The sequence below is a fragment of the Ostrinia nubilalis genome, chromosome 16, assembly GCF_963855985.1.
Source record: "Ostrinia nubilalis chromosome 16, ilOstNubi1.1, whole genome shotgun sequence".
Classification (NCBI taxonomy): domain Eukaryota; kingdom Metazoa; phylum Arthropoda; class Insecta; order Lepidoptera; family Crambidae; genus Ostrinia; species Ostrinia nubilalis.
This window is the reverse complement of record NC_087103.1, coordinates 179,856-204,040: the sequence shown is the minus strand read 5'-3', so window position 1 is coordinate 204,040 and position 24,185 is coordinate 179,856. Positions and strand designations below refer to the sequence as shown.

The 24,185-nt window shown below is 35.0% G+C and overlaps 1 protein-coding gene across 1 annotated transcript in view; it reads left to right on the top strand.

The window, feature by feature from the left end:
• Positions 1–24,185, top strand: part of LOC135079492 (lachesin-like) — a 173,523-nt gene that overhangs the window by 5,132 nt on the left and 144,206 nt on the right. Inside the window, exon 2 of the mRNA XM_063974149.1 lies at positions 18,853–18,879. The gene's annotated coding sequence lies outside the window, so the exon portion shown is untranslated. The remainder of the gene's footprint in view (positions 1–18,852; positions 18,880–24,185) is intronic.

Here is a 24,185-nt window from a genome sequence, read left to right as displayed (position 1 = left end):
ACATGACGTCACACAACAAACATTTGTTCCAAGTAAATACAAAATTTTATCTTATTGTGACAGGGTGACCTTTATGATTGTAAAAGTGTCACATCGGATGTGATCGGAAGTGTCCAAAAATAAACAGTAATTACGCCTGACACTGATTTACGTCCCACGCCGCATAGATGGGATTCCGCGGGAGGGTGGCAGAAATAGACGAGCGTAGGGCTAAGGTTTTTGCCTCAAATTCAATTCCGATCGCACTCGGACAGGCCTCTCTTGATTAATTAACGATTGAACCAACATCGGCTGAGGCCTGAATGCCAATCAAGAGCAGCCACTTCAACGCTGTTTTATTATCTAAAAAGATATTTATCTCGGCGTGTCTTCAGATTTTTTAACTGTAAAACATCACCATCATGAATAAAATGTATAATTTATGAAGGTTGATAATATTTGTGCCCTTTATTTGAACTTTTATTTTTATAGTAAATTAATTTTTTATATATTACAAGCCTTTTGAAATGTAATAAATATATGAAAATTTAGGAATAAAATAATTTTAAGGATACTTTCTAAGAAAAAATAAAGCATATTGTGTGTAAGTGTAACATAACGTATCACTATTCCTTTTACATGGTAAATTTACTAACACGCATTGAATGGATTTTCTTAGAACTTACTTGTGTAGGCGTTACTAAGTGTTATCTATTTGCACGAGAAGATATTTAGGTACGTAGGTCTCGTAGGTGTGTTACGGCTCATTTCTAATACCTTCTGAGAATCCATTTTGTTAGATAAAGTGCCTAGTTTATCACTCTTTGACATGCTTAAATATTAATTATTTATGTAAAGTCTGATGTTTCATGATAATCTAAAAAATATTACATTTAAGAGTAACTCGAAAGTCTACACTAATTTTATTTTCTTGTAGTAGTTAAACGAAAATCTTGAGTTGTATTCTAATGCGACTTCACAATATTATTCTACGTGAGTTTACTCATCAATTTACACTGTAGGTAGGTACCCGATGGGCCCCGAATGGCCTTATAACGCAATCAATTAGCGTAATTAAATAATTGTCGCCGCCATCAGTCATTGCGAAATAAACGACTCCTGAGCTTCTCCTGAATATTCAACATTACAAATGACTCTACTCAAATTCGGCCACTTTAATAGTTCCCGTAACTTGCCGAATTTGTACCACTCGGTTTGATTATGATCTAACAAGCTTTTGAGTGTTGTTTCCAAACCAATCAACTTTTCCACTGCCAACGAATGTCATTTAGTAATTGGACGCTACATCGATTGAAAAGTTACAAGCGAGCGGTTATGAAATACGCTCGGTAAATTTAAAAAGCTGTTTTTCATTGTCAAAATCAGTTTGTGTTTTATGCAGTAGAGTGCTGGAAAATTCCACCAAATATAAATATTACACCATGGATAGACACTATAGACAGCCTACCTACCTAATGCTGACTGACATATTTTTGTAACAGTGTTATTTCAAAAAAAAATCCTTTTATATCGTGTGCAGAAGATCGTGGGTCTACAAAGATCCCTATAAAAGTAAGTAATTCATTTAAACACCTTTAAGGCTGGGTTGCACCATCTTACTCAACTATGACAAACGTCAAAAATCTGTCAAACTCTATTCAAAAAACACTGGTTATCGTGATAGTTACGGTCAAAGTTAGGTGGTGCAACTCAGCCTAAATAAAATGATTTGCGAATTTATAAAAGCATACATACTTAAGTCAAATAAGACTCTTTATTGATCTTTTAGATTCATAATCGAATGTTATCTTTTTTTTTTTTTTTCAAATAAAATACAGCTATAATAATCGACACCAGTCTGTAGAGCCGTCTCTATGTTACAAGTAAGGGCGAAGTATCCCTTTCTACACCGTCATACCCATTTAATTAGTCGTATCAGTTCCCCGGCGATCTTGAGGGCGATCACTATTGCTAGGGCGCTGATCGATCGCCGCGTTTATCCCGCCATCGCTCTAATGACTGCTCGTTTCTCGTGTGTCTCGCTTTATGGGGCCCGCAAAAAGGATTCTATAGGCAGGAGGGAAGAGATGAAGAATGACAATCAAGCTGAACTGTGTGTAAATATAAAATAGATCTTACAAATGTACTGTACATTTCAATCCTTCGTTTTGTGCAACTATTTTTGTGCTGATTGTAACTAAAAAAAAATGATTTAACCCTTATCCAAGCTCAAAAAGTCATTGGTTTTCAACCGTATCTTCACAGTATAAAATTCAAATTGATGTGGGCGCTATGGATACCAGAGCCCGGTTAAGTGTTAAATTAAACATGCATTTGCATCAGTTGCAGCAGCTATTTTTGAAACTTTTACATCACTAATAATAGTGATTTAACAATTAGTTTGCCTTAGTTTGCCAATCAGCAGCTACAATTTAGATTCTCTTAATATCGACGAAGCCCTTAATAGCTAAGTAGGTACTTAACTAGTTTACAAAAGTGAAATTTTTCATAAAATGTGAATTTTCAGCATCTATGTTTTATTTCTCAAACTTTTGAAAGGCAATGTACCTATTGTATTTAAAAATTTTCTGAGGCCTCTTAGTCAACCTTTATTTGAACTAAAAGTTTTAGGAATTTTATTATTACAAAAGTTTTAGACATGAATTTACCAATTTCACTATAAAAAACGTTCATTTTTATGAAAAGCTGTTACAACCACATTTTAATATCTAATTTTTTAAAATTGTGTAGCTGAAGCCAATTAAGGACTCGTGTTATAACAAAAGAAATTAAAAAATGTTATTTCAAGAAATCTAATTATGTAGAGTTGTTGTTAGTTTCTACAAAACTTGTCTGCTTTGTATTATTTTCTGCTAAAAGTACTAATATTATTAACATTGTCTCCATTATTATCAGTCACCGCCTCTTTGCATTTACTTACTTGGGTGAAAACACATTGTATATTTTTACTGTATTAGATGCTTCTTTGTTCTTTCATGAGAGAAAGTGGTTACATTAATATACTCGTATACAGAGTGGCCCTTTTATCTTAGTCCCGTCAGCGTGAAGGTACGCCGCAAACAAATAGGTATATGCATAAAATAACATTTAAAACAACAATACAAACATTGTAATAAAATAAGTATATTTTTCTTCGTCGTCGTTCGTCGTTTCAGCCAATAATAATATTTTTCTTATAAAATGTAAATTATTACTTATGTGGCTTGCTTCAAGCGATGGCTTTTCTTACCCTTTCAAGCATATAGGCTTATTCTTTTCTCAAACAATCGAATTTATAATTCAATTTTACCGCGAATTATCACTAAGCAGTCGCTTATAAATAAGCTCTAGGACACAGTAAATGTGAAGACCGTGACATATTGATTGTTATCACAAAAAGTGTCATTAGTGAAGTGGATTTAAATAAAAACACGAACACCTATTCGAGGCGTGATTTGTGTCTAACAAAACATTAGTTTGCTGCGTCGCGTGAATTATTAAACACTGCCCGAATATGGACAATCGTTTGTAACGGGCATTAATAGTGTTCCCAAATTAATGCGCTCTAGCTCCAGTTTATTTATTATTACGTTATTGTTACGATAAAACTAACTTAGTTACGTGGTTTTCATGAACATAGCGAGCTAACCGCTATTTATTTGTGAAACAGAATTTGTAACTTTACAAAGTCTATTCACACGATATGGTTGAACATTGCAAGTCACTTAAATTCAGAAGATACAATAAATCTAAGCCAAATAAACTGTTTGATGAATTATTGTAGTAGTAGTAGTAGAATATTTGATACAGTGTTACATTTATTTGAGTTGAGTAGAAAAACGCTCAAAGATATAATTCAAGATTCAGGTTCTTTTCTTCGGTACTGACTGACTAGACAATTAAATCACATAAAACCTCAATTTTATAGTGATCAAAAAATATAGTTCACACAGCAAATCAAAATTTTCCATCGTCTAGCAAGAACACTAATATTACTTTACGAAAAAAGCAACCAGATATTAAATTACCAAGTTCACCAACTAGTAGTATCGATACAACCACCGATACTACATCTTCTGCTGATACACTTTTCAATAGAAGCTGTCCGGAAAATAACATACATATGTGGGAAGAAATCGAGGAACTTAAAGCAAAAGTATTACTATTAGAAACGAAACTTGAAAGTGCAGAAAATGAAGTCGAGAGATTGTTAAATGAAAACTACTCACTGAAAGACATAATATCTAATAGAGATTCAAAAATAAACCAGTTGACAAGAATCTTTCAATCTACGCCGAAGAGCCACAGTAAAAAAGAAACACCATCTCGGAAAAAAAGGGAAAAGACCATAGAACCAAAGGAGAAGTTACCTGATTGCAAAATTGGAACCATCTTATCAAAAACACCGGAAAAGCATTCGTCCCTGAAGAAAAATAATATTGATACGCAAGTGACGTCGCCTGAAAATTTACAAAATCCCGAAGAAAGACATCATACGATCTCATCTAACTCGTCTCGCCAAGATCTGGGACCCAAGATCTGCCTGTTAAGTTGTAACAAATTTAATAAAACTAGATCTATAGCAATGTCTAATTTAGGTGAAAATTTATGTCATTATCTAATGCCAAACTGTGGTATAAGGCAACTTGTGAACGGTATCGACGCAAAATTAGTAGACTTTACAATGTCAGATTACTGTATCATACTTATAGGTGAGGATGATTTCAAAAGAACTACGGATTACTACGACTTAATTAAATACTTACGAGAAACGCTAACAAAAATTAAGCACACCAATATTCTCATATGTCTTCCAACCTATAAGTATCATGGATACACAAATCTCTTTAATTGGAGAATAGAAATTTTTAACCATGTATTATATGCAGATATAATGACCCATGAGTATGCTTATGTGATTGATTCAAATCGCGGCCTAGAATATAGTAATACGATGTTTCACAAAAGTTTTGGCACCATTAATAATCGTGGCCTAAACTCAATATTTCAAAGCGTAAGAAAAATAGTAAATATGATAAGAGAATATCACACATCCCAAAGTAATGTTTGTGCTCTTGAACAGCAAAATCAGGGCGTGCCTTTAACAGAAAATAAAACGTTTTTTCGACGCCTTTCTATATAGTAATTGTCTAGGGATACTTCATCAGAATATTGCCGGGGTCCTGAATAAGCAGGAGGATTTGTATTGTGCATTATCCGACCTAAATGATAAGGGCTTATATGTTGACGCATTATGTTTATGCGAAACAAACCTAATGAAAGGGTCCGAATTCAATTTAAAACTAAAAAATTTTGAGATCGCGACTTCTTTTTCGAGGAAAAAATCTAAAAGAGGAGGCGTTGCTATTTTAGTTCGCAAAAATATTGAATTTACAATAATAAAAGAGCTGGAAAATATTTCAATACCGTACAGCTTTGAATGTTGTGGGATAAATATAAATAAATATGGTATAGTATTGATATGTATTTACACTAATAAAACACCGTCATCAACAAATTCGATATTTTTTCATAAATTATGCGAAATGTTGGAATCAATAGGTTATCATAGTAGGAAAAAGTATGTAATATGTGGAGATTTCAACATTGATCTCATGAAAGATAGGGTAAACCAGAGAGTGATTGCCCACTGGTAGTGATTGCCCGCTTTAAGAGTAATATTGTCAGGTGCTGACTTTGAATCACTCTAGTTAGATTTGAATTTACTAAGTAGATGGCTCCGAGATCAATGTACAGTAGATTTAAAATTTACAATAGGAAACACTAAAAAAAAACAGTTATGGCGGATTTTGTCAAGACGGGTGAAAATGTTACTCAAACAGGTAAAGACTTTAACAATTTTACTAAGGAATTACTTTCTTAGAGGTTAAATTTTTTTTGCAAGTTATTTTATATTCAACTAATGGTATATATTTATGATGAAATTATAAGTGTTTTCTCCATTATCAATGAAAATAACTGATAAAATTTGATTTCTAACGGTCATTTTAACGGTGGGTAATCACTGCACGTAAATCTGTATATTTTTAGTTATTGCCCACCATCATTTCAGTTATTGCCATATGTTAATGTATAGTTATTGCCCAGGGCAATTATTATTAGAGTGTTGCCACCATGCAGTAGCAGTGTTTAAGTTGCTCATTGCTAGACTTGTTTTGCAATTTACAGGCATAAATATTGAAATGGCTCTTAATGTTTCATTTTCAGTATGCCAAAAACTCCAAAAGTTCAATATAGCATAGAAAATTTGCAAAAAGCGATCGAAGCTGTACAAGATGTATCCAACAATTTATCTACAAGATAAATTGCTGAAAAATATGGTTTGGCTTGAAAAATTGATAAAAATTCAAACGCAAATACAAAAAATGAAAATCCTACGTTAAATCTACTACTGAAAATGTTAATTGTAAGGAAATAGATACAACTTTAGGGAAGAATAACCAACAGCTAATTGACCATTCTGAGCAACCACTTGAACTGATATCAAAGAAGATAAAAAAATAAATACATATAAAATTTACATATAAAATTCAAATTTTTGCGTCATCTATGTTTTGAAGTAGATGATTCTGTCTCTACCGATTCTGACTCATCAACATCAGCTCAAGAAATATTTGATAATATGTTAATAAGGCCAAACGCAATTTATTTTGAAATTTAGAAGACTGTACTACTAGAATTTAAGTTTAATGTTTTGTTTTGTTTATTTAAAGTCTATTTTGTCATTTTAAAATTGATAATTTTGTTTTAAGATACTGGGCAATTACTGTGCTTTGATGTGGGCAATTAGTGTGAGTAATGGGCAATGACTGTACTTTTTGGAGGATTTTAAATTTATTTCAATATTTTCTAAGTTACGTAAGTTTTAACTAAAAACTGTTAATATTCTGTTTAACAGTTTATTGAGTTATAAGAAAAAAGTCATAAATGGTCGATAATTAAAATACTTTCTTTAATTTTTCATCTCAATGTGTTTGAAATCTTTAAGTGGGCAATAGCTATACGGTTTACCCTACTAAGATTTCGACAGAGTTAAAAAGATTATTTGAAACGTACAATTTGCAAGCAACCATTCAAGACGCTACTAGGATCACGGCAACATCAAAAACATGCATAGACCATATATTCACAAATGTTCAAGGGGGTCAAGCTAACGTTCATGATCTAGGTCTATCAGATCATACGGCTCAATCTTTTCTCATTCCTATAAGTAAACGTCTACATACGCCTATTAAATGGTGGTATGAATATAGACGAGATTATTGTAAAGATAACCGTAGAAAGTTTAGAGATTGCTTGTCGGCTCTTACTTTTACAGAAATATTTGAAGAAAAGGACGCATCCCAAGCTTTTGAAAATTTCTATAATTTATTTACTCTTTTTTATAACCTTTGCTTCCCTGTACACAAAATCAAAGTCTCGAATAAAAATATTTTTTCGAAATGGTTAACTAGAGGAATCAAAAGATCTAGTACATATAAAAGAAAATTATATATTAAAAGTAGACATTACAAAGAACATAAAACTATTTACAAAAAATACTCTAGAATATTTAAAAAATGCTTAATTTCTTTCCAAAGATCTGAAAACACAAAGTATATAAATAATTCAAACAATACTTGTAAGGCGGTATGGAGAGTTATAACAAAATGTACAACGCCTGACTGTAACAATAATACTATAGAAAAAATAACGATTAATAACGCAGACATTACTGATCCTCAACTGATTTCTAATACTTTTAATGATTATTTTATAAATGTTGTAAAAGACAATTGTGACGTAACTAGTACAGGTGACCTAGGAATAGATAATATCGAACCAAGTATATTCTTAAATCCAGTAGATATGGCCGAATTAATAAAGATTGTTAGAACAGTAAAAAATACTAATTCCGTAGGGTTTGACGACATTAAAACAGATATTATAAAAGAAGTTATGACTTACATAGCAGTTCCATTACTATATGTAGTCAATTTATGCTTGGTGCAAGGAAAATTCCCAGAAAAATTGAAAAAATCTATCGTAAAACCCCTATTCAAGAAAGGTGAAAAATGTAAAATAGATAATTATAGGCCTGTTACCTTGATACCAATATTCTCAAAGATAATTGAAAAGATAATTTACAGGAGGTTAAATAAATTCTTTGAAAAATACAATATCATTACGGAGAAGCAAAATGGGTTTAGAAAAGGTAGGAGTACTTCATTGGCTGCATTTAATTTGATTCGACATATAATGACTTGCATGGACCAAAAGATACCCATCACGGTGATATTCATGGATATGAGTAAAGCTTTCGATTTCGTGTGTCACAAACGTCTCCTAGCAAAATTATCCAAATATGGTATACGAGGTCCAGCGTTTGAATTGATAAAATCATACTTGAGTGGCAGAACACAGTGTGTGGAAATCAAAAGGTATTGTTCGCAATCAAAAACCGTTTTGCCATATAGATCTTCTTATGTTAATAATAAATTCGGTGTTCCCCAGGGCAGCATACTGGGGCCACTGCTTTTTTTGCTTTATATTAACGATTTGCCTAAACATGTATCGCAGGAATGCATCTTGTTTGCAGATGACACCACCCTTATTATTGAACGTAAAGACATTGCCACATATAACATTGAGGTGAATAACATATTATCTCAGGCCATAGCATGGCTCAAATGTAATAATTTAAAATTGAACGCTGGCAAAACAAAATACATACAGTTCCGGACAGTAAGAGGTAACTCACAGCCTTTGAATGTTACAGTAAATGATGACCCCATAGAAGAAGTTAAACAAATAAAATTCCTAGGTATGAATGTTGATTGCCATTGTAACTGGAAGACTCATATTGATGACCTGTGCACAAGAGTTAACAAATTCGTGTATGCTTTAAGAAGGGTTAGCAGAGTTGTATCTGTAAAATCTGCGCTCATGGCTTACAATGGCTACGTTGACTGTATTCTTCGTTACGGTATTATTCTATGGGGAAATTCTGTAGATATCCACAGCATATTCTTGATACAAAAGCGATGTATAAGAGCTATATTTGGCATTAAAAAAACCGATTCCTGTCGGCCATACTTTCAAAAACATAATATTCTTCCTATTCCAAGTTTATATGTATATGAAATTTGTCTATTTGTAACTAAACATAAGTCTCTTTTTGTAAAAAAACAGGAAGCTACTAATAGGAGAATACGATCCCAATATTTGTACAAATTACATAAACCATGTGTAAAACTGTCTGCAGTGTCACGAAATGCCTATATTATGTGTATAGATATCTATAATAAATTACCTGATCGCTTTAAAGATGATGAATTAAGTTTAAGTTCGTTTAAGAGGCTCACTAAATTATGGTTATTGAAACATTGTTTCTATAGTTTGAAAGATTTTATGGAGCATAAGGAATAGTTTTTTAATTTTATTTTAAGAGAAATGTGTATACACCTGTAATGGTAGGATTTGGCGATCTAACTTTATTATTGCAATAACTACTGCAAATGTAATGTACCCAAATTTATGCACAATAAATTATTTGATATTTGATATTTTGATCCACTATAATACTTCTTAACTTACTAAAGCTGAGTTGCACCATCTTTTTTTAACCGTGACACCATTAACGTTGTTTTTATATTGAGTTTGGCAGACTTTTGACTTTTATTAAAGTTCTGTAACGCCCCTGGGACTAACGGGTGTCTATGGGCGACGGTAATCACTTACCATCAGGTGATCCGTCTGCTCGTTTTCCTCCTGTCACATAAAAAAAAATTAAAGTAAGATGGTGCAACCCAGCCTAAGAAAACATCTTCTTATCTTTATACATTCGCATGTGAGCTTTTGAATGAAAATAGTCTGCTTTCATTCAGCTAAGCTTTCACTAAATTCAATTTAAAGACCGCAACAAACAATTGACTCTATTGTCTAAAACGAGAACGCTAACTAAACTATTACAGCAGTGTTTACTTGGGACGTCCCGTAATCTTTATCTGCACTTTGCGTCGACTCCGACCCACTCTGCTTCGCGTATTACATACCGAATGGTTGTAGTTTCGTGTAATGGCTGTTGGGAGAGGAAAATATTATCTTTGTTGCCATTGAGCTTTCAAACTTATTTAGCACTTTAACATTTGAATTATATGTAGTCTATGTCCTAAAAGTTTTAAAATACGGTCAAAGCTTCTATTTCATAAACCATAAAACTGTGGGGATCACAGTGTTGCTTTACTTATCACAAACTATATTTTTTTGTGATTTGCAAAAACGATGTACGAGATTCATAATTTTTAAGCTGTGGAAATTACTTACAGCGAGAGTTTAAATACCCAAACCCGAAACTTATTAGCATAAACACTAGCGTAGGAGAGATAAATTAAAAACTAATGCTTTTGGGTAATCTTTTTACACTTTTTACTCACAAAGATGCGAAGAATTATCCACATAAAAACACCATAGTCGTTTGTGTCTCAAGTATTATATGAAGGCTTTGTGTTACTTTTCAATTTGTGTATTTGCGACACCGAGTTCTATTTATGGACTCTATTCGTGGAGAAACGCGTTGGTAGTGATGTTCACATAATACATAATTATGTTACAATGTCAAATAAAGCAGTAAAAGGCAATATCAATAACATTTTCACTTGATATTTGTTATTCGTAATGTCTCAGACCTATTGACGGCAAAGAAAATTTTTCAGCCTTCATCACTGGTTGAGCATTTTAATGGTTTATGAAATATGTTAGTCTCATGCCCGTTTTCACCATCAATCCCTAAGTTATAAGTGACCCCTATTAAAACAAAATTTCGGTTATTAGTGTTACCATAGGGGCTAAATCTTATAACTTAAAAATTTGGGATTTATGATAAAAACTGGCATCATTGTGTTAGATTATGATGATAATAAAAGCATGATTGGCGTTACTGTAAAACAAAACTACACGTACTTCGATAAAATCAAACTAAAACTTTACGAATTAACCTAGTTTTAATGAAATGGCTGTAAAATCGTTACCCACCCACGTTTAGATTCATAAATAACGATGTGAATTCAACCGAAAAAATCCTCAGAGGCGAGTAAAAAAAAAAAACTCGCGCAGAGCTAACATTTGAAACAACGAAGCGGTTCTAACCTACATTAAAATAGGCGAGCTAAATGCACGAAATATTAACAAAGAGTTAAGTACAGTGAAAAGCAGAAAAACCTTTTGAAACAGAACGGAGCCTTTGTCCGAAATGGCATTAGCTTGTAAGGCGCGGCTTTGCGAGCAGCGCAGATTATCGGGGCGCAGTGTACTTGCGGTCCGCACAGCAAATTACTGGCCCAAAATGTATTAAAAGCCGACCGCAAAGATGCCGGCCGCATCGTACGGACAACATTCGGCTGGTTTTGTTATTTCATAAGGGTAATTTTGTAGATTTAGATTCTGAACATATTTTTTTTCTCATGATTATGTTTTTAGATATGAACGACAGGAAGTTCTCATTACAATAACAGTTTTTAGTGCCCCCTACGGGATTAGAATCTGTGACCGCCGCAGACTACAAACTGTTACGAAAACCACCAAGTCAGGCGGCTAACAATTTATTAACTACTTTACGTCGGTCTTAGTAACTAGCTTTTCGTATACCTACAATAATAGCTATTTTATAATGGCGTGCTTAGAATTTCATTATAAATGAAACGATTCACGGATTGAATATTGTATTACCAACTGTAATTTATTGAAGAGGTTATTGAATTACAAATAGTTTTGAAACGTATTATTGAATGAAATGAATAAAGTGCTTTCAAGAAAATGTCAAGTGCAATTTTCGAGGTGAGCTACATCGTCTGTCAAAGCTGTTTTAAGTAAACGAACTAAGTTTTTTGATTTGTAAATGGGTTTCTAACTGTCCGCCTAATTGATGTCTCAGTAAGTAAACGACCTCACTGAGGGCTATAAGCAACAAGGATTTTAACTAAATATGACGCCCTCGCTCCACTCTACATATTAGTAAATAAATCGAAGGATAACACTTTTTCACTGAAAATCGGAAACGAAATTATAAATTCCGATACAGAAGTTGCAACCACATTTGAGACATTCTTCTCCAATATTGCGTCTGAAACAACTAAAGAACTGAATTCATCACCAGTTCTTGCAGAGTCTCTTTTAAAATCTAATGTCACCGAGTGCCAGTGTCTGCTCCAGTTCAGGCATATAGATTGTAATACAATAATTAAAACCTTTAGAGAATTAAATATGAAAAAAACTGAGGACCTTTGGGGAATCTCCGTCAGTATAATTGGAACAATTATTGACACCATAGCTCCTCACCTTGCATTCATTTTTAATACATGTATTGATCAAGGTTGCTTTCCTAGCTTAATGAAGTTAAGTAAAATAATTCCATTGTTCAAGGCTGGTGACAAATGTGACCCCTCTAATTTTCGACCGATTTCTATTCTACCAGTACTTAGCAAAATTTTCGAGAAAATTATTTTCCACCAACTTCTATCTCACTTCATTTTTAACAAATTATTACACAATAAGCAATTTGGTTTTACGAAAGGTAGAAGTACTACTGACGCTGGGGTAGCACTATTGAAACACGTCTTTGATGCTTGGGAGAGTAAAAAGGACGCTGTTGGTATTTTCTGTGATCTTTCAAAAGCGTTTGATTGTGTAGACCACCAAACCTTACTAAACAAATTGCGACATTATGGTGTTTCGAATAAGTCACTTGATCTGCTGAACTCGTATCTCACAGGCAGAAAACAAAAAGTTTGTATTAACGGAACTGAGTCTTCTGGAGCACCTCTTACTATGGGTGTGCCGCAGGGATCAATATTGGGACCTTTGCTATTTCTTATTTACATTAATGACCTTCCTTACTTTGTAAAAGATCTGTGTGATATTGTGTTATTTGCTGATGACACATCTCTCATTTTCAAAGTTGATAGAGGTAAAGTAAATTTTGACGATATTAATAACACACTCTCACAGGTTCTACATTGGTTCACTGTTAACAACTTATTGTTAAATGCAAACAAAACTAAGTGCATTAAATTTACCTTACTTAATGTGAGGCAGGTTTCCACGCAATTAATGGTGAAGAATGAACCATTAAATAGCATAAATTCCACAACATTCCTGGGAATCACTTTAGATGCTAAACTTCAATGGGGTCCTCATATTGAAACTTTGTCAAAAAGGCTCAGTTCGGCTGCTTTTGCAGTGAGAAAGATAAGGCAATTAACTGACATTGAAACGGCAAGGCTAGTATATTTTAGTTATTTTCATAGTATAATGTCATACGGCATATTGTTGTGGGGCTCAGCCGCGGACATTGAAACTGTGTTTGCTCTGCAGAAGAGAGCAGTGCGGGCCATTTATAACCTTGGACCCCGATTTTCCTTGAAAGATTTTTTTAAGGAAATAAACATACTGACAGTAGCTTCACAGTTCATTTATGAAAACCTTTTATATGTCCGCAAAAATATAGAGCAATTCACGAAAAAGAGCGATTTGCATAACTTTAATACAAGAAACAAAAATAAACTTGCCGTTCCAAATTTCAGATTGCATAAGATTGGTAATTCATTTATGGGAAAATGTATTAAATTCTTTAATAAATTACCACAAACTGTTGTAGAACTACCCATTCATAAATTCAAAGCACATATTAAAAGTACCTTAATGAAAAAGGGCTACTATAAAGTCGATGATTATTTAAAAGATAAAAATGTTTGGGATACGTTACTGCCTAGCTCGCATAAATATTTATAACTTTGTACATTTTAAAGCATGTAAACCTTTGAAAAAGAGGCTGACAATAGTGACTGAGTTTCTTGCGCTGCTTCTTCTCAGCACTGGCCCATTTATTGTCCTGAAGCAGTGGTAGGGTTAATACTGGGACGTGTAAAAGTGCTTTTTTTAAGCCTATTTACAGAAATAAATGAGTTTTAATGAGTTTTTTTAATGAGTTTTAATGAGTTTTAGTAAACGTAGTGTAGGATGAATCTCTTCTCAATAGGTAGTTAGTTAAGATAAGACAAAGACCTTGCTTGCTGACACTCCTTGGAAGGCTATGACCGAATCAAGTTTATAAAATGTTCTCCGCAACTAGTATTTGAATGAATACTAGAGCAAAGCGCGCTTTGCACAGCCTCTATTGTCCCAACCAGCATTATGCGAAAAAATTAATTTGACTCGGCGTCGATTTGGCTCGTTACAATAATTCGCCCGAGACTGCCTGTCAAGCCCCATTGTTCTGGTTTAAGCGCTCGCCATCGTCCTTTCATATTCTTCATATCAGCGGTTATTAGGGTTCAGCAGTAAACCAGAAACCCTTATCAATTCGCCTTGTCGCTGCCAAATCGGAGGGCCGTAAAGGTACTATTTCAAGGTCGCATCGCAGATCGTAACAAAGTGCCACTCAACTGCAGGGTTCACCACAAAGATGTTCACACTACTGGTTTGTGTGATTGAATTCGTTTGAAATGTCATTCGATTCTGGTGACAATTTCAACGCATTAACAATACCTAAGGTACCAACTGTAGAAATATTCAAAAAATGTATTTAGCGAATTTTATGAAAATAATTTTGATATGAAAACAAAACACCTTATTAAAATTATAGGAAATTATTACATCAATCCTTGCTGCTTAGCAATTTACAAAACTTAAATGCGGGGAAGTGGTGTTGAGTAGTTAGCTAAATAGTTTAGGTTTACAAATTGCACTACGTGCACAAAAACTCTAAGTTTACTCAGGCACAACACATCAATACAAATTCCATGAAACTCAGGTTTCATAGAAATGTAAAGGTCAAAAATATATTTTGTGCTTAAATATCACATGACTATGCACACACAGATATTCCTGAAAATATTATACCTATTTGAGTAAGAAAAGTTCACTTATTGATTTTTAGTTTACTTATGGCATTGACTGTGTCCAGAATAATACGATCTGAATATGAATATTATGAACTGTAATCGACTCATGTTTCTATTTTATGTGGTAGAAACAAAAACCAATAATGGTAAGTGTCCCCTTTATTAACCTTGGTGTTCTGTGAAGCCACCCACGGCAACCCCATGTCGTTTCACTCGAAACTTCTCGTCTCTTGAGTGACATCGAGTTGACTATTATTATACTTTGACTGTAGTTTGGTCCCATTCATCCCTTTCAAACTTTACCCAATTAAGGAAAACCTGCTATTGGCTATATTAAGTATTAATTAATGTTAAAATTATAATTAAATTCAGTTATTCAGTTCCATAATTATGTTACTTATGAAAAAAAAAGTTATATAAAAAGGCATTCCAAATTGGTCTCTTCTTTGTTTTCATCGTGATGATCTGTCCGATAACTTGAAGCAAAACCTCATTGGCCAAAGTTAACTTTAAGCAAAAACAATAATTTTCTCTTCGAAGAACTGAAACCAGAACCTACAGGATAGGACCTCAGGAAGCCTTTGTTCCAGAATAGTGTCCAACAGCCAAATTAGAAAATAGAAGTGGCATTTTTGTTTCGTACGTTGTCAAGGTTTATTTAGAGCCGCGGCCGTTGGTGAAGATCAATAGGCCGGATTAGCTTAGAGGCGCCAACTCTCGGTCAACACGAGCACTGCAGTTGCGAGCGAACTAAGCCAATTTTGTGTCGGTTTGTATTGCCCTCGCATTAGCTTTGAAGTTGGTTTATTTTAAACACTGTCGTATTACAAACAGTACAGTCATATGTCGTCATAACTTCATTTGCTTAAGTAGTTTGTAATCTAAACATTACATCGGTGATGCCTATTTGTAGAGTAGGTTATGTTTCCGTAAAAAGTTTTTTCATAAATATGATTTTTTTAAAGTGCATTGTGAAAACAGTGAGTCAAATTACACTTCCACAGCAGGCACGATAAAACATAAGTGGGTTGTATCCCTCAATTGTTTTATTGACAGCGAATGGCTTAACACTTCACGTGCGACACGACATGAATATGCAAAAAGTGGACATTTATAACGCGCGTGTCACTAATATTCAGTTCCCGTCGCGTACGCCGTGACAGTGAATCCCGCGTGATCGATCGACGGGAGCTCTCGCTTGTAGCTCGCCATTTTTAAAAGCTGACTAAAGCTTTTTACTTTGGGTTTCAGGATGTTTATTTATTCATGTAGGTACCTACATCGTGAATAGAGCGAGAAATACGAAAAATTCTGAGTGCCAGATATAAAATTACATAAACTCAAAACAAACCACCAGTCTATTTTAGAGACCAAATTGGTAACTGGATAAGTTAGTGTGTCCTTAAAAATAGGATTAATACTAAAACGAAGCCCCTCTCGGTGTGATAACAACATTAATGATGCTTATTAAAACGACCCCCAAACTCTGAACGAGCCGCCCCTGATTACAAAAATGATAAATTCCTGTAGCGGCCTAAAATAAAAAGTACTTATAATAAATTAAGGGCCTTTCTTCGAGTTGACGAAACCCGCGGTCCGGGCAATCGGGCACGTTCTAATTAATAATCGTCGGGACAGCCACTACACCTGCTGACGGCCCTCGCCGTCAAACTCCGAGGACCCGCCAGGGGTGGCGGGGAAAAGAAGACACCGGGTCGGGAATTTAGCCGTAACGCAAATCACATGTTTTTTTTTTTACTTTACAATAATAACGAAACAAAACAATGAAATGTTTTTTATTCGCAAACATAATGTCATAATGGGCAGTGTTACAATCTCTCCAGCGGTGCCGTATTGACTATCGGTATATCGAGGTGCTGAAGTGCTTGTACAAAAACGCCACCATGTCGGTCCGAGTACAAGAGCAGAGCACGGGGGCGATTCCACTGCAGCGAGGCGTTAGGCAGGGAGATGTTATATCTCCGAAACTGTTCACCGCTGCATTGGAAGACGCTTTCAACCTCCTGGAATGGAAAGGATTCGGCATAAACACTAATGGCGAGTACATCACTCACCTTCGGTTTGCCGACGATATTGTAGTCATGGCAGAATCGTTGGAAGATCTTGGCACAATGCTCGAAGACCTTAATCGAGTTTCCCAACAGGTAGGCCTGAGGATGAACATGGACAAAACGAAGCTTATGTCGAATGTCCATGTTACGCCCTACCCAGTTTCAGTTGGGAGCTCAATTCTCGAGATTGTCGACAAGTATGTCTACCTCGGACAAACGATCCAGCTAGGTAGGTCCAATTTCGAGAAGGAGGTCAATCGTCGAATCCAACTCGGCTGGGCAGCGTTCGGGAAACTACGCAACATCTTTTCGTCCAAAATACCTCAATGCCTGAAGACTAGAGTGTATAACCAATGTGTGTTACCAGTGATAACTTATGGCTCGGAAACGTGGCCTCTCACTATAGGCCTTATACAGAAGCTCAAAGTTGCACAGCGTGCTATGGAGAGGGCTATGCTTGGTGTTTCTTTGCGAGATCGAATCAGAAATGAGGAGATCCGTAAACGAACCAAAGTCGCTGACATAGCCCGACGGATTAGCAAGCTGAAGTGGCAATGGGCAGGGCACATAGTACGCAGAACTGACGGCCGATGGGGCAGAAAGGTTCTGGAATGGAGGCCGTGTACCGGAAAACGCAGCGTGGGACGTCCACCTACAAGGTGGACCGACGACATCGTAAAGGTAGCAGGGAAGCGCTGGACGCAGACCGCTGCCAATCGATCAACATGGAAAGCATTGGGGGAGGCCTATGTTCAGCAGTGGACGTCCTATGGCTGAAATGATGATGATGGTGATGAATGTCAAAATGGTTTCTTTTTTACTTTGACATTGACTTCTGTGTGTGAATAGTCCATTACATAGTGTGTGTCATCTGAGTTCGTAAAATCATAAGGATTCATTTCATAAGAATAAGCAAGTTATAAATTGGTAGCTCCAAGACGTATTTGCAGATACCCTATTCATTGTATTTGTATTATTATATTTATTACATTGTGGTCCCATTCATTTCTTTGGCAATAATACATTGAGTACAAAATGATATAGTTGCTGGAGCCGCAATATAATAGGGTACAATATAATATTGTCAGCCCTACTTCGCCGCGCCCCCCTCCCGCTGAGAGGTACGTGACTCTCGCACAACGATAAAATTATTCGAGGGCCATCACTTGAACGTGTTCACAGTTCCGCGGGAAATTGTGTGTACAAGTACGCGCGTAACTTCTGTGAAAATTGACGAAAAAAACAAAAGAGCGCCCAAATCAAAGACAAGAGCACCGCGAGAGATGAATAAGGAATATACCGCGCTCTACATTTTAGGGAATGTGATGAAATATTCCGTGATGCAGACAAAGAAAGCGGTTTTGCTGTAGTCTGGTGCTCTTGAGAATATTGTGTACGCCGGAATGATATTACTGCGCCTTGTTGGCTCAGCAGTAGTTGTTGAAATTGGTAATCTTCAACGTAAGACTGTTGCACGTAGGTATCTTGAGCTTCCTAGTCAGCTGGGTAGTAGGTAATTTGAAAATAGTCAAATTCATTTATTCATTTCGCAATGTTCTTCTGATTCCTGGACAAAAAGGGATCAGTTTAGGATTGATAATGACCCTAAAAGATTAAGTCTGAATTTTAAATAAACTCTGATCATTATACTAGCTCAATTTTCATTAAATACCTTTGCTCAATTTGTCTGGCGTGGGTGGCAAAATGGTACATATTTACGTTACCTGGAATTACTCTCGATGTTTGATGAACAAAGTTGCTTGAATTAAATTATTCGATTTTGTGTATCTTGAGTTTGTCTAATTACTTAACGATTCCGCGCAGGTACTTATTTCGATTCGACGTGATTGAATTACCTTTTTAATGTAGACATAAGGTTAATTCTTATTTTATTTTTTCAGGTAATATTACACCTTCAGCGTCCTGACGTAAGTTTTCAAGTCATATTGTAGATACACATTATTAATATTAAACATAAAACCGAACTAGACGCAAAGATTTAATAAATGAATCTTTCCTAAACGAGTTAATAAACTTTCATGAAAAGCAAAGAAAAGTGTGCGTTTAATAAATCTCACCTGTTGAAATTACAAAGTTCGTTATCTCTTTGGCAAATCAAAAGAAAGCAGAAAGAAACTAGTGTAACAAATCACCTCGCCGTAATAGCGCAAACTTTCAAATTGAATCGGGTTTGTACCAAACAGAGGGCAAATGAACATGTAACTCCGTACGCCGCCATTAGCGTATTATGGACAGAAACGACTTGCCGCAGGGCTGCTTCTACATTTATTTTATTTGACTTTTGAATAGTACTTTTACTTTTTATAGACTCTTTAACCACTAAGTTTGATGATTACCTAGAGAATAAGTAATCTCTCTCGCATAGTCGAGACACAGAATTGAAATATTACCGTTGCAACTTAATGCTTTGCGTAGGTGCTTCATGAGATAATCCAATTTTTAGTAATGGTAGCCTTGACGATCTTACCCCATGTAAATGAGATGACTCCCTAAATAACATTTCTTTTGAAGAACCAGTAGTAAAATCTAAATATTTTGAAAATAATAGGAAAACAACGGCTTAGTTATAATACGTAACCCACAAAAGCCATCCTTAGCGTTCCCGGTACACGTATAACGAGCAGGCTCATTACATATTCGTGCTTGTAAAAAGGCCCGATGATGACGAGATAGCCGTGTACGCTGCTACGTGTACACGTCACAACTACACGAACATTAACTATTTACATAACACTAAATTACTACCGCGGTACTTAATTATCCTCAAGTGTTTTTTCGTTTGTGTTAAGTTTTTTATGAAAGTTTCAGTTACACATGTTTCAGCAATTATAATTTTGTTTCGTATTGTATGTAGGTTGATAATAAGCTTAGGTACTACCTTAAGAAAAAAGTATACAAAAAATGTGTTTATTACATAAACTTACAAGTAATGTATTATGTTATTAAATAACGCAGCGCAAAAGTTTCAAAACAAGTAAGTAAAGAAAGTAAAGCACTACGGTATTGAGTATTAAAATAAGAAGCTATAATATCTCCGGCACATGAGCAGAACCGCGTAATAAAATTCCTCCACAACTTCATAGAAAAGAAAATATTTCCCATCTGTAAGTTTTGCAAAGATCACAATTTATAGTTATTCTCTTTTCCTTAGCTTCTTATGAAAACAGCCTGAAGGGAGTTTGTTTTGAACCTAATGTACTTACACTCAAGTCGGAAAATGTTTGCATAGTGTTTATAATGGAGATGTTACAATTTGGTTCGCTTGCGTGTAAATTCCGCTTTTTTGCAGCAATAAAATGTTAAAGCTCTTAGTATTTTTACTTTATCGTGAATGTTATAATATGCATATTTATTTGGAAATAATTTACGATTTATCCATACTTTTTAAGGAATATGAAAAAGGTATCTTCAGATTTCAGCACGTAGCTGTATTTTCATGTAAATCGTTAAGTTTCTGCTTTCTTCTTAAACGTTCCTCTCATCACGACCTCAAGCAAAAAGCATTGTAGTTGGAAAGAATGTTAAAGTATGTTTTATTCATGGCGATCAGCCTCAAAAGGCCGCGACTGCGCGCAGGCGATGACGCGGCGATACGCGCCATTAGTTCTGCTAACTTGCCATTCATGCTTATGTCAAATCACTGCTATACAACTTGGAAGTGCCCTTATTATTTATCCTTGTGTGTGCTTATAATATGTGCTTCTGAAATCACCAACTCTTAATTTTGATAACGAAATGCAGATAAAAATAAAAAAACATAACTCCTTCTCTCCTCTTCCTGAAAACTTAATAAAACAAGTAAATCATATTTGATTTATTCGTATTTGTCCATGAATACATCGCATTCATTCCGTTTTTATTTGCAAAAAAGCCGGGTTACAAACGATACAGTAATTTATAACGTACGTAGTTCGCGATTGCAAGCGAGCGTAATAGGAATTTCATGATACTCTTTGGACAACTGAAGCGGAGGCAGAAGCTTTACTCACATTGTGACTTAGCATAATGCTATGAGTTTGCTTAGAATACCGAGCTCTGAGAAGAAAAAATAAAATAGGGCTTGGTGATGTATTTTGGGACACTATAGATGACATACTTACTTATTCATAATCTAAACTCATAAAACAAGATATTTCTTTAATTCAGTTCAATGGACGTGCTCTATGTTTTTTGTTCTGACATTCCCCGGGTCACATACATTTTTATACGGCTCTTACTTGTTTTATATCAATATTAAATGGGCCCTAGAATAGTGTGTGAGCCTACTGCATCCGAATAGCGTTATAGTATAGGAATTGCATGATCCCCTTTGTGTGAACGCGAACTCGTGTTTGCACATCAAATTGTTTAAATGGTTAAGTAATAAAGCACTTTATTACGAAGTATCAAATGAAAAACTTTTACATATTAACTTCATGAACATACTGAAAGCGTAATGTTTTCTATTTTCAATGAGAATTGAATGTGAGTAGTAATTTAAATGGGTGGGTGGGTTAGGAGAATAAATTTTAAAGTGTTGACCGCGTCTTAGCAGGCTCTGCGATAAGGCCAAATAAAACTAAAACAAAAGGCTTATACGAGTAAACATCTGAAGTGCAGTAGACCATTGAAAATGATGATGGTTACGCTGTTTTCCATAACAGAATGTAATTAATCGCATATTTAGGACTCGCAACAACAATTTTGTCAGTGAGCACTGAGCAGCACCAGCAGCACCAATGTTGCATAGATTAGAAAACGCGTTTCGTTGCTTGAGATCTTTCTAGATCAGTCTGGTACTCAAAAGATGAGGTCAAAGCGTCTTGGTAAGAAACGTTTGGTTCGTGAAATTCGTTTCCAATGTACAGCATTAATGCGGATGGATTCAATGGCAGCTATCGAGATCCGCCCGACTCTTCCAATTACCATTTTTGACACTGATGAAATGAATCGAACTGCACAGTAATTCAATGTCTGTCAGTTGGTCTCGTATTTGATTAAAATATATGGGAGTTTATATTGTATAGGTATGAGGTAACATTATTGAATTTTTTTCACGTTTGGAATGTAATAACATTGGAGTGAAATTTATGAGTCGCCGTACAGCCATTACATGTGTTTGAATATTTTGAACCCGCTTAGAACTCACAAAAATATGCAACATTGGGAATCTTTATCCCAAATTGATAGAATTTATCAGGCATTTAAGTACGTATACCATTCTCATATATTGTAAAAGTCAGTGCAGCCAAAATTGTCTATCTAGTCCTTTCTCTTATTCCATATGCAGTTTTAAAACTATTCGTTATTATTAAAACGGCAATAACAAGTTCCTCCGCCCCAGCGTCCTATATTCCAGCCACATGAATTCCAACTGTCACAGAATAAAACCTCCCGTTGGTTTTGAACGTCAGATATTTCACAATTAATATGCAAAAGTTTTATTTATGGCACTCCGCTGTAGTAAAACATGTTAAATATGTGTGTAATAATACGGATTTGCATTGTTTCATATTCCCAGGCCGATAAAGTGTTATTGAATATTACGCGTTCATTTTTAATGGCTGATTTTATCGGATTAATCATTTTGTACGGCCTTTCTAAATATTTAATGCCGCAATAACATTGCAATTCAATTTTGATTGTTTTAACATTGTAGCGTTTTCTTGCCTGCCAACAAACAATTTGCTTTGAATGGATATTCAAATATTCTTATTGATTTACATACTTTCGATCAATTAAATTATTTGGCACATGGTGTTTTCTATTTATTTTTTAAACATCAATACGACCATAAAATAAACCTTACCAATGCGTTTATAGTTTATTATTTAGCAAATAATACCAAAGGAAAATCTGTCACCCTGCTTTACTCTATCCCCGCATTTATTTGAAACTGGACAAACAAAATGTCATCCCCGGCAGGATATAAAATCAACACATTAGAAAGAGGAAATGCATTCTCCCCCTTCCGTCCACCCACCTATAAGACACAGTCCAAGAAGAACAGAACACAATCTTCTTCGTTCCATCAAAAAAGAGTAAAAACTCTTTGTTGATTTTGGGATCGCCAACAAAATACCATGTTTGATAGAAGATTTGTTTATTGCATAGCCTAGGGAAGAGGAATCAAAATGTTTAAGATTGCACAATTTTTTAATAACACGACTTTACACTTCCCAGTTATTAAAACAATATGTATTTTTTTCGCTTCAAAATCTCCAAATGTTTTCACCTTGTCGAAAACAATCCAAAAATTTAAAATTGAATATACACACAGAAAATAAATGTAGCATCACTAGTGGCTCAAAAACTCTGTTCACAGATCCTCGCTTTTGTTTTTATTCCCTTTTGCTGGCGGCTCCGCCCGCTCGGAACTCGGTTTGCTACAAAACGACATTCTGTATCTACTCGTACATCCCACGAGTGTACGTTTGACTGCCATAAAAAGTGGCCCTTCTTTTCCACGAGGTGTTTGTTTTGCGAATTCGTTCATTTATGGTACCGAATTATCATTATGTTTCTATGCAATGAAGTCAGCGAACTTTTTGCGTGAACACTTAAAGTCAAACTACATATTTATCTTCTGCCTGTAACTTCGTCCGTTCTTCTTCATGGATTCATACAATTACTCGTAACTAGTTTTGACTAATTATATTCTGATTTTTGTTTCGAATTTATAATTTTGGATCATAATATTAGATATTTTTTTCACTCAGATAAAACATAAAAACGAATAGGTAACGTAATGAGCAGGTGGTTTTCGTTGTGCTGTGTCTAAGTTACAACAAAAATATCTCCCAAGCAGACAGTAATGTTGCACGTCGTTACGGCATCGGGCGCGCCCAGATTTATGTCTCGCGGTGAGAGAGCTGTTAATCCCGACCCGACTTACCTTAATATCGGTTTTATTTATATTTTATTTAAACGCCCATCCTTCGACGCGACGGGAAATATGACAAGCTCTTTATTCACTTGTTTATTTATGAGGCCATCGTCACACTATCGTCGTAATGTAGGTAAGCCGAAGAGGTTTGCGTTATGAAATCAAAATTATTTCTTAACTTACTAATAAGTACTCGTACTAATATACCCAACACACGACTTTATTCTACCTCTGCTTTATAATACGTAACAAAGGTCAAATTTAATTTTGTAATTACATTTAATTAGCACGTTCTATATTTATCGCAGAACATTGTTTTGTTTCCTTGACAAAATTAATTCGTGATTA